Source organism: Portunus trituberculatus, chromosome 50, assembly GCF_017591435.1.
Source record: "Portunus trituberculatus isolate SZX2019 chromosome 50, ASM1759143v1, whole genome shotgun sequence".
NCBI classification, from domain to species: domain Eukaryota; kingdom Metazoa; phylum Arthropoda; class Malacostraca; order Decapoda; family Portunidae; genus Portunus; species Portunus trituberculatus.
The window spans coordinates 4,283,409-4,293,408 of record NC_059304.1 but is presented as its reverse complement, the minus strand read 5'-3'; the positions used below and the strand labels follow the sequence as shown (position 1 = coordinate 4,293,408).

At 41.6% G+C, this 10,000-nt stretch overlaps 1 protein-coding gene across 1 annotated transcript in view; it reads right to left on the bottom strand.

The window, feature by feature from the left end:
* LOC123499641 (cGMP-dependent protein kinase, isozyme 1-like) overlaps positions 1 to 56 on the bottom strand; it is a 300,599-nt gene extending 300,543 nt beyond the window's left edge. The window contains exon 1 of the mRNA XM_045247975.1: positions 1 to 56. This exon is cut by the window's left edge and continues 41 nt beyond it. The gene's annotated coding sequence lies outside the window, so the exon portion shown is untranslated.
* Between the last annotated feature and the right edge of the window lie 9,944 nt (positions 57 to 10,000).

Here is a 10,000-nt window from a genome sequence, read left to right as displayed (position 1 = left end):
ATTAAAAGCAAAATTAATAACTGCGACGTACACACAAACACGCACATACCTTGACGCTCGCCGAACACTCGTGTTGGCTCACTCATTCAGGACTCGGGGCGTAGCGCATGCGTGACCAGCGGGCGTGACGATTCAATGCTTCATTTGTTACCTCGAGTGAACCTACTACATCGGATAAGGGAGGAGGAGAAAAGGGATAGTGAGGCCAGCTGGTGGGAGATGACAAGATGGCGCAGTATTCAAATGTATGACTAATGAGAAGTCTTCGCTCACAGCCTTGGACAGTAGCAGCTTATCAAACTTTCGGGAAGAGAACATTAACTCTGCTAAGCCTATCATGACAACCACCACCACCGCCACCACCACCACAACTACTACTTCCACTACCAGACTGTATGGAACACTACTCATAGCACTCTGGTAAATAAGCACTAAAACCCCAAGCTGGCATTAAAAATACAGAAGTTAGAACAAATGAAACACACGCATCCATACATTCACACACACACACACACACACACACACGACCGCTGCGTCCTTGACAGTCCCTTTACGTTCACAGCAATACAGGCGAGGATTAATTGCGGCCACGATATAGACGTCGGGAGAATGAATCCTAAGTGGCGGTGGTGGTGGTGGTGGCGTGAGAGCGATGTTGCTACGGTGCGGTAAAATATAGTGTGGGAGTGGTGGATATGCTGTGGTGGTGTGGAAATGGTGTAGTTGGGTTGTGAGGATGTGCTATGGGGGGGATGTGATAGTGTGTGTGTGTGTGTGTGTGTGTGTGTGTGTGTGTGTGTGTGTGTGTGTGTGTGTGTGTGTGTGTGTGTGTAACTGTTCCTGCCAAACGAGTAACTCTCTTCACAACTTTTCACTTAGCTCTGCGTTTCAAAGTCCTGCCGAAAGAGAAAGTAAGAAAAAAGTAAAAGGATAAAAAAGAAAGGAAAACTTCTTATCTTCGTCCCATTCACTAAAGAGAGGCGAGGCGAGACGCTTCAGAAAAGTACCACCATCTCCAAAACTCTTGAATATTACTAACTTTTTTTTTTTTTTTTTTTTTTGCCAAGAATTACTGCGTTCTTTAACCATTTATATGTTTTATTCACATATCTTTTTCAAACAAGACACTCCAATTAACAGCCCCGCGCATCTCTAGTATTGCATTTCTCTTACACCATTTGCATGTGTAATCAAGGTATTTTCAAGTCATTTTTTCCCATCCTGCCTCACCTTGGCGCTGTGTATATTAATGTGATGACACTATTGCTCCACCTGCCCTCCTTAAAACTCAACTTTTGCCTCACACTTTGTCCAAACACCGCCTCTCATGCTTACACTTTCCATACACTTTCTACCTGCAATTTCACGTCCGGCTCGTCAACGGAGGACACTTTATTTTACTCTCTCTCTTTCTACTAGTATGTACTCTTCTAGTTTAGTCACAGACGCGTGAAAGCGTGTATGGTCCTTGAAGAGCATTAAAGCTTTTCACATTTTTATCCCTCACTGACTGACTGACAAACTGACAGATCAAAATCCTCCACAATTTTGTATTTCAACATTTTCACGAATTCCAGTGTTTCTTTAAAAAAACTCCAGGACGCGTTGCATAATACCGCGTGATTCTTCAAGGACAGAGTTTTTCAGGGTTTATTTTGCGTGTTTTTCCACAAATACAAGTTCCCTTTTTCCATAATTCTAGAACGCCTTATTTAAACTTCAATCACATTTCAATATCTTTCCACATTTTCTTTTCTTGTACAAATTTTTCATAAGCGTAGAGCGGCTGGCATTCTTTCAAGAGTCTTTATTCAACATTCTCTTTGAGTCACTCGCCTTCTATTGAAACATGCTTTTCGATATAAACTATCTATCATTTTAGACCTTTCAGATATTCTACTGTATGCAACTTTTCACAAACACGCTCTTTAAACATGCAGAGATGAGTTACGTTTTCCATAGTCTCACCTTCTTTTATCTACCGAGTTTCCTTCACACAGACTAATACAGGCCATGGGTGTGTATATACTCTTTTCAAACACGCATTTTAATCAATTCAAAGGGTTACAATACTTAAACATTCTCCATTCATCCACTCTGCTTCAATGATCGAGACTCTAATACAAGTTGGGCGCGTGTATACTCTTGTTGGTTCCTAGGTTTATGCTTCGTTTCTCAGCGCCATTTGTCAAGCGGCCAACACAATACACACTGGACTTCTGGCAGCCTCGATTTTGGTGCGGGAGGCTGAGAGAAGGGAAAGGGAGGCCAACAAAATACCAAACACACACATACACGGATACACAGGGTTTCTCTCTCTCTCTCTCTCTCTCTCTCTCTCTCTCTCTCTCTATCTATCTATCTATCTATCTATCTATCTATATCTCTATCTATCTCTCTTTGTCTGTGTGTGTGTGTGTGTGTGTGTGTGTGTGTGTGTGTGTGTGTGTGTGTTCGTCTATCACGTCGCCTCGCCTTTCCTCCACTTGACACTATTCTCTTTACCAGCCAAAGAATGTCTGAGCTTTTTTTTCACAAATTTCCACACGCATTAACTCACGTTGCTTCTGCTGGTGCTATGCCCATCAACACTTTTCCTCCTCTCTCTCACTCACTTGCTCACGCACTACTCATACACTTACTTGCTTCTGTATGTAATTGGTCTTTGTGTGTGTGTCTCTGTCTCTTTTTTTTTTCTCCTCCACCCGCTTGGGATATGAAAGAGAGCGTAGCATTAACACAAAGTGAAAGAAATGAGCATAAAGTTACTCTCCTCATCATCTGCACAGCTCTCAGTGATTTGTTCCACCTGTTTCCGGTTTGCTGTTATGTTGCGTCACTTTTCACATCACGCTGCTGCCATCACAGACCACGCGCAGCTTCTCCTCCTCCTCCTCCTCCTCCTCCTCCTCCTCCTCCTCAGCGCTTGCCTGCCAACTCTAAACACTTGTATGCAGAGCTGTGTTTTTGCCTCCATTCGTAATTTACATCCCTGTCTCTCTGTCTGTTCCTCTTTCTATCTCTTTCTTTCTTTCTCTCTCTCTACTTTATTTACTTCCTACCTACTTAAAGTCATATCAACGTATCTATCTATTTATCTATCTATTTGTTCATCTATCTATCTATCTATCCGTGCGATTTCCTACTTTTCCACCTACCTCTATTTACCTGTGTGTCTGTCTATATACCATCCATCAATATTCTTACCTCCCTCCTAAACACCTACATACCTGCGTCGCTCCCTACAAAACTATCTACCTATCTAATTATCTTCAGACCTACCCAACTATCGCCAGCAATCACCAAATCTAAATGCCATGACGAGGATGCACTCAGCCCGCAGGAGAGACGGTATTAGCACAAAAGGCATAGGATGAAACTCATGCACCGGGCCTTCCTCTATGGACGAGCGGCATTGGCACTAGACAGGGACTTGGAGAGGAACAGTGAGGCGTCTGCTAACAAGTACCATCACAGAGGAGAGGCTGGGAGAGAGGGTAGAGAGGAGAGAGGGGGAGGAGGGTGTTGCAGTGTGCCCAATCAGCGTTAACTCCTTGAGGCTGAATGAAGGGAAGACAGTCACCATTTACCAGTCACCATCTCTCTGCTACATCACGACACGACTCTCTAATTTTCAGTCCACCTGTTTGTTGTTTGTTATTGTTATGTGCAGTTGTTCAATATTTGTTATAGATTGGTGATATTTAAAGAGTGCAGTTTTAATTATTACGCTGGGGTATTTCATTATGTGGTGGTGGTGGTGACAGTGGTGGTGGTGGTTGTGGTGGTGGTGGTGGTCGCGGTGGCGGAGGAGGACAGGTAAAGGATGGTACTGGTGGAGATTCTGGCGGTGATGTTGGTCAAAGTGGTGGTGAATATGGCGCGACGGTGATAATGGCACTGAAACTGGTGGTGTGCGTGGTGGTGGGCGTCTGGTATGGAGTGTATGAGGGTGATGTGATGTTGTTGTTGTTGTTGTTGTTGTTGTTGTTGTTGTTGTTGGTGGTGGTGGTGGTGGTGGTGGTGGTGGTGGGTGGTGGGAAATTACTGTGGTAAATAATGGAAATGCTAGAATGAGCAGGGATCGGGACAGCCTTGGCAACACCACCACCACCACTACCAATCTAACACACACACACACACACACACACACACACACACACACACACACACACACATGTACACACGTCTGTAGCTATGCATGTACGTAACAAAAGCATGAACGCACATGAGTGTATACATTTGCATACATAGCCAGGTTTAATATACGTACATGTACCAACAGTTCGGTGTGTACGTGTGAATTTTCGTTAGTATATACGCTCGCGCTCACACACGCACGGCATTAACAGAACACATGAAATTTAACTCGCTAGAAGATAAGGGCGTGCAGACACACAGTCCCGTAATAGAGTAATAGATCAGTGGGATGCATTACCAGAGAAAGTGGCGCTTGCAAACAATATACATAAATCCAGGGGAAAAATACGATCATTTGGTAGTAAATTAAGGGGCGGAACATTAGGAATTTAAATCAAACCTGTAAAGAGAAATAAATAAATCTATGGTAAAAAAAAAAAAAAAACTTGCATGGGGAACATAAAAGAGACCTATCCTCAAATATCCAGATAACCCTTTTGACTACACTCTTTGGGGACTGCCACTGTGGTGAGACCTGCGATAATAGCTTTTGGTTCCCCTAGACTAGAGAGCCGGCTGTATATAAACCGAATGTAGCGAATATACCCATCAAAAAATTAAGTGAAAAACAAGACAAACACAAGACAACGATAACAAAACTTACAATCTTTCAAGTTAATAGTCTTTTTGTTCCCATAGACTAGAGACCGGCTGTATGTAAGTCAAATGTAGCAAATATACATAAAAAAAAAAAAAATGAAGTGAAAAAGAACCAGATGACGAACACAAGACAGACAATAATAACAAAACTTACAATCTTTCACTATACTAGCCTTTTTGTTTCCTTAGACTAGAGACCAAGAGACCCGGTTGTATATGAGCCAGATGTAACAAATATACAAAGAAGTGAAGACGTGAAGGAAGGCCACGTGACAAACACAAGACAGACAACAATAACAAAGCACAATCTTTCACCACTACCTATAAAAACCATCCAAACTTTCTATCCAAACTAACATCTCAAATAATTTCCAACCATACATATGAACCGATTTCAAAGCACATTCCTAAACCATCTCAAACACTACGGCATACACATACACGCCTAGATTCACCTTCACACACCTGTCTACAAACTAGGGACGGCTGTATGGATGGGAAACACAGCACCTGCCTGGCCCTCGTCTCATAATAACTCCACAGCGCTGCCCGCACGTCAATTACCTGTAATGAACGAGTCCAAACCGATTACGGAACACAATTACCTGTTGACACATTAACAGAGAGAGAGAGAGAGAGAGAGAGAGAGAGAGAGAGAGAGAGAGAGAGAGAGAGAGAAAGAGAATATTAAATCATCACAACGAATCAGAACCATTTATGAAAACTAACATTAATTCGTCTCTCCTACTTCTTGTCTTCCTCCTCTTCCTCCTGCTCCTCCTCCTCCTCCTCCACCTCCACCTCCTTTTCCTCCTCCTCCTCCTCCTTCCCTCCCTCCTCCAGCTCTAATACCAGCAGCGGATAGAGTCCACAGCAATGAATATTCCCGGCAATTGAGGCCTCAAAGGTGCCTGAAAGAAGACGTAAAACTTGAAAGAAGGTGAAGCTGAGTAGTGAAATTAACTCCATTACTTGCACAGAGGCCTTGATTGCCGCAGAGAGAGAGAGAGAGAGAGAGAGAGAGAGAGAGAGAGAGAGAGAGAGAGAGAGAATGATGAACTTTTCCAGCCTAAAAGAAGAGCAGATTGCACGAATTCTTCTTGATTTGAGATTTCCAGACTTTCTACTTAACGAAACGAAAAGAAAAAAATAGTAAAGAAAGAAAGAAAAAAGAAAAGTTAAAATGAAGCGAGTGACGTTTTAAGAAATCATATTTAGACTTATTATTCATATTTTGAGCATTGCCGTGTGTGTGTGTGTGTGTGTGTGTGTTCACTGTTTGATCTGCTGCAGTCTCTGACGAGACAGCCAGACGTTACCCTACGGAACAAGCTCAGAGCTCATTATTTCCGATCTTGGGATAGGTCTGAGACCAGGCACACACCACACACCGGGACAACAAGGTCACAACTCCTCGATTTACATCCCGTACCTACTCACTGCTAGGTGAACAGGGGCTACACGTGAAAGGAGACACACCCAAATATCTCCACCCGGCCGGGGAATCGAACCCCGGTCCTCTGGCTTGTGAAGCCAACGCTCTAACCACTGAGCTACCGGGCGTGTGTGTGTGTGTGTGTGTGTGTGTGTATGTAAATGAATGAGAATCACGTAATGCATTTTAGTTTTACGTGGATTCGAGAAAGAAATCCAAAGGCACACAGTATTTTGTCAGAGAGAGAGAGAGAGAGAGAGAGAGAGAGAGAGAGAGAGAGAGAGAGATCTAAACAGGAGACAGGGACAGAAAAGAACAACAAGAGCAAATCCAATAAACTGATGACCGAGTGAAGTGAATGAATTGCAGGAGAGAGAGAGAGAGAGAGAGAGAGAGAGAGAGAGAGAGAGAGAGAGAGAGAGAGAGAGAGAGAGAGAGAGAGAGAGAGAGAGAGAGAGAGAGAGAGAGAGAGACGTAAGAAAAAAGTTGATATACAAGGCCCAAATTAAGAGAAACAAACTTGACGGATATCCTTCAAGAAATTACGAAAGGAAGAAGAAAAGGGAGGATGGAGATAAAAATAATGAAAGGACGGGAAGGAAAAAAAAAAAAAACAGCAAGAGAGAAAGGAAGGAAGGAAATGAAAGGGAAGGCAGGATAAAGGAAGAAATAAAGCGAATGGAAAGAAGGAAAAAAGGATGGAAATAGATGAAGGAGGAGAGAACAAACGAATGCCAGAATAACAAAATAGAAAAGAAGTGGAAAGGAAACAAAAAGGAAGGAAGAAAAAAAAATAAGGGAAAGAAATGAGAAATACAGATGAAGTGAAATGAATGGAAAGAATAAATAAAAGAAGAATGAATGAATGAAAAAAAGAATAGATGAAGGAAGAATGATTAGAGGTAGGGGAGCTGGTATCCTACTTAACATGAATAAATTAAAAGCAACACAGGTTTGTCTAATTTTAGGCCAAGAGTCACATCAGTGTAAGTCCTTCAGTACCATGACGCGTTCTCATATTCATTCTGCTTACTATTTGGTGATTCTATACAGCTTCAGATACTTATGTGGGAATTAGAATAGTGAAGACACGGGCCATTAATCTTCTCACCTCCATAGACCCTTCGTAATGTAAATAAGACCATCTAATCACACCAAAAATTCATGATAAAAATGTGTCCCACTACTGAAAGGATTAAACGTCTTCTGCTCATCAAACTCATCTCCTCTGTAGACTAAAACGCTTCGATCCCTCGCCTCTAACGTTTTCCAACACTACAGAGACGACTTGCTGTGTTATCAAGAGTGCTTCTCCTGTTCATAATGTAGATATCTTGTTAGCATGTCCTATGTTTTATCCATACCCCGTTTTCTGTAAAAGTCAGTTTGGCTGGCTCGGGTCTGACCTCTGAAGTCAAGTCACGTCTTCCCCTCAGTCCTCAGTTCTCGCTCGCCTCCGCCTGTGGCCACACGTACACCTTCAGCCACTCAAATGCTTGGCTATACCCTGTTGTGTATTGTGATACTTTAAATACACGTTCATAAGGACTCAGGTGTCTCCATGCTACCCCTGTTTAAGGACAATTACCACAATCTTGTTAATATGTCGCTAAAACCATCAAAACATGATTAAAAACACTGCATCTTCAACACTAGTCTTCTGAATGTAGTGGTGGTGAGGACAAAAGTGTTTCAAAATAGGAGCTTAAGTTAGTTCGAGTGCCTACTGACTCACTCCCCTCCACGTCATACCAATCTCTCTCTCTCTCTCTCTCTCTCTCTCTCTCTCTCTCTCTCTCTCTCTCTCTCTCTCTCTCTCTCTCTCATTGCTTTGTTGTGGTTTTTGTTGCTTTTGTACTTTGTTTCCTTGTATTCAGTTCTTCATGTTCTATTTCGTTGTTTTGTTTTTTCTTACCTTTATTTTTGTTCTAATTCTTATTGTTGTTCTTCTTTTTCTTCGTCCTCCCTCTCCTCTCTCTCTCTCTCTCTCTCTCTCTCTCTCTCTCTCTCTCTCTCTCTCTGTTCATAATGGACCATAATTTAGAATAAGAGGAAGTGTTTCTTTTGAGTATTCCCTCTTTTTTCTTAATTTTCTCCTCCTCCTCCTCCTCCTTTCTCTCCTTTCTTAAAAGCAGTGGAAAGCTTACTTTTTTTTTACTTCTCCTCTTCCTCTCTTCCTCTTTCTTCTTCTCCTCGTTCCCCTCCTCCTCTTCCTCTATCTTCTTTTTCTACTTTTTTTCTTTTCGTTCAGATTCTCAAAGAAGAGCTATTGGAGTGATTTACTTAATCTCTCTCTCTCTCTCTCTCTCTCTCTCTCTCTCTCTCTCTCTCTCTCTCTCATAACTCTTACTCCTTCTCTTTAGCCTAGGAATGTTTGTTCTGGCTTCCTCTTCTTCCTTTGCCCTTTCATTCATAGTCATTCGTAATAATAATGATCGTGCGCAGAGTCAAATATATTTCAGACCGTGTTTTTGTGCGCGCATAAGCTCATCCCCTTCAGGTTAGGTTAGGTGAGGTGAGGGAAGGTTAAGTTAGGTTGGGTTGGATTAGGTTAAGTTTGACTGTTGAAGATGAGTTTGGTTTGGTTAAGTTAGGTCAAGTTTGGGCTAGGAGAGATTGCATTAGGTTAGGTTAAGTTAGGGTTGACTGTTCAAGTTAGGTTTGGTTTAGTGAGAATTACTGTGATTAGCTTAGGTGAGGTTTGGTGAGGCAAGGTTAGGTTAGGTTAGATAAATTTGCTTGGGTTAGATTAGGTAAAGTTAGAATTAGTGTTGTTAGATCTGGGTTAGCTAAGTTACGAAGGACTAGCATAAGTTTTGTTAATATAAGTTTGTTTTCTTTCAATAAGGTTATATAAGTTTAGGATATGATATGTTCTGTTAGTGTAAGTTAGGTTAGGTTAGGTTAGGATAAAGCTTGTTAGGTTAGGTTAGGTTATGATAAAGTAGGTTAAGTTTGACTAAAATATTTTGGAATCAAATTAGGTTAAGTTAGATTCGTCATGGATAAGTAATAACTGTGTTTCGCTAAGTTAGAGTAAATTACTTTAGCAACAACTATGATAAACAGTATTAGTGTAGGTTAAATTGAGTTAAATGAGATTAGATTATGGCAAGGATACGTTAAGCAAAGTTAGAGAGTTATGGATATCCATATTTACATTTATTATCACTTTCATACACACACACACCCACACTCACACAAAAATGCTCATCCACATCAGATATTCGCTTTCCCTTTGAAGCAGCGAGTTTTGCGCCGAAACTTCCGTAAAAATGTGAAGAGTAAAAAGAAGAAAGCCAGTCTTGTCTTTTGCCGGTGATATTACGTGGTTGTGTTGAGTTAAAGTATACGACATAAAAATGCGCAGCGGGGGAGGAAATAATTAAAGACAGCAAGAGGGAAGGGAATTATCATGAGAGCAAATTGAAGTACGGCAGTAGAGAGAGAGAGAGAGAGAGAGAGAGAGAGAGAGAGAGAGAGAGAGAATATCTTATGATGATGATAAAAAGAGAAAAAAAAAAGAAACTAGCACATTATGAGAAGTAAGATGATGACTAACCTAACAAAAAGTAAAGAAATTAGAAATGAAACAAAAGACGTGATGAAAGAAGAAAACAAAGAAGAAAATGGAATAAGTTGGAGGATCGTAGGGAGGGAGGGAGGGAGGGAGGGAGGGGAAACGGATAAGAGGAAGAGAAAAAGAAAAGAAAAAAGAGGAGAAAAGAGCAAGGAGAAATGGACGAATGCATGGAGGAAGAGGAA